Below are 2426 nucleotides of genomic sequence, written 5' to 3'. Positions count from 1 at the left end.
ACATATTAGGTGATTTGTCAGAGTTGGAATTTGCAACTCCATTTAAAGTCATATGTGGAGAGAAATTAAACGTCAAGGGTTCCATGAACAATTGAAATTAGACGATTTACAGCATAAATTAAGCAATTTGCAAGATGTATATAAGAATTCAAAACTCCATTTGAGGTTCTATGAAAAGAAAAATTAAATATCAAGAGTTACGTGAACAATTAAAATTATGTGATTTACAATACAAATTAGGCAATTTGCAAGAAGTATACAGAAATTCACAACTTTATCTGAAGTTCTGTGAAGATAAAAATTAAATATTAGGAGAACAACTAAAATTAGGTGATTTGCAACACAAATTAGACACTTTTATTTCTTTTATTAAGGATCCCTTGCTCTAATGATTGAAGCAATTTTATTTCTTTAATTCCTTGCAATTTATAATTTTATATGCATATTTCTTTTCCGAATAGATTTCAATTGTGCTTGTCATAATTTTACAAAGCAACTTCTCTAGCTCTAATGATTCAAGTATTAAGAGTTACATGAACAACTAAAATAAGACAATTTGCGTTGCAAAATTATGACAAGCATAATTAAAATTTATCACAAAAAAATACATATATAAAATTATAAATTGCAAGCAATAAAAGAAATAAAATTGCTTCAGTGATTAGAGCATGTAATTCAGGATAAAAAAACAAAATTGCCTAATTTGTGTTGTGAATCATTTTATTTGAGTTGTTCATGCAACTCTCAACATATAATTTTTCTCTTAATAGAAGCTCAAATGGAACTGTGAATTCCTATATACCTCTTCAATTTGCCTAATTTTTGTTGTAAATCACATAATTTCAATTGTTCATGCAACCATTGACATTTAATTTTTCTATCGACAGGACCTCAAATGGAGTTGTGAACTTAAGTAAACCTCTTACAAATCACCTAGTCTTTGTTGTGGATTGCCTTATTTCAGTTGTTCATTCATACATGGATGCCTGCATTTGTTTGCTTCACTATATAAATATATATTTTTTCTTTACATTATGTGATTAAATGGATTGGATAGCTTGATAGTTATAAATTTTTTGGTGTGCCAAGGAATCATGGATTCAAACCTCCTGGCCACCTTTTTAAAAAAAAAAAATCTTTGGCTCGAGGAACTCTAGCCATTGGGAATCAGGGCTCTGGTGAGCAACCACTGGCGGCAAGAGGTCTAGCGGTTAGAGTTCTAGCAAGGGTTTTTTTTTATTAAAAAAAATAGCACAAGGGCATAATTGTATTTCAACTTATAACATTTAATTTCACTTTAATCAAAAGGGTTGAAATGAAGTTTCAAAATCTTATGGGGGCTGTTGGAAATTAAATCTCTTCATAAGGGGCTAATTGAAATTTTTCCTTTTTCTTTGAAAAAAAAAAAGCACTCTCATCGCCTGACCGGTTGTTGGAGCTCCGATACCAATGACAGTCGTCGGAGTTCAGGGGGTTGCCCTCATCGATGCTCAGGTGGCCAGCTGATGATTGATCACTGAAGTTCTAGCAGCTAACATCTATTTTTTTTGGAGATTTTTTTTAAGTCCAATAATACAATTAATAAGTTCTTTAATGCTATTAACAAGTTTAGTATAGCAGTTAACAATAAACTTTCTAAAAAATTCAGAAAGTGTCATTTTTACAACTTTCATAATATAGTTAACAAGTGGTGTAATGCTATTAACAAGTTTGGTATAACAGTTAGTAATAAGTTTTTTAAGAAATTCAAAAAGTAAAATTTTTACAATTTCAGCACTGTAGTTAATATGTCATATAACAATATTAACAGCTTTTATAGCGTTATTAATAAATTTTCTTATGAAGGTTGATGTTTTTAATATTAACTCCCTATGAAAATTGTAAAATAAAATCTTCTCATTTATTAGGTAGTCATTATAGTTATGAGAGTTGTTAATATCATTACATGACTTGTTAAAAAAATAAAAGGCAATATGGTTATTTCTGTAAATTTGCAAATCCCAATTCGATCACTTATACCTAAACTGAAATTTTGCTTATTTAAGTTACCATTTCAGGATTTCTCAAAACATAAAAAGGAATAAATTTTTAGAAAAGAAAATAATTATATTTTGCATGTCATGAAAATAGTATATGTTCCTTTTGTTTTTATGTTTAGTTGAGAAAAATAATATAAATAGAAAGACATGATTGCTAAATGACTAAATAGATACCTCTAATATAAATACCTAAAGAAATATTAATTGAAATTTTTTTAATTTTTTAAAAATACTTTTACATCAATTTACTAGCCACAGTAAGTTATTTGATTTTAGTTTCTAAATTTGAAAAAGGTTTGTTTTCCCAAATCATTAAATCACTTGCAATTATCAATATTGAAGAGTTTTATGAAGACAACTTCATTTTTAAATTACCAAAAATAGATA

This window comes from Neltuma alba, unplaced genomic scaffold (genome assembly GCF_004799145.2).
Source record: "Neltuma alba isolate B1F8T4 unplaced genomic scaffold, ASM479914v2 tig00003547_pilon, whole genome shotgun sequence".
Lineage (NCBI taxonomy): Eukaryota > Viridiplantae > Streptophyta > Magnoliopsida > Fabales > Fabaceae > Neltuma > Neltuma alba.
Note: the sequence above shows the minus strand (reverse complement) of the source record.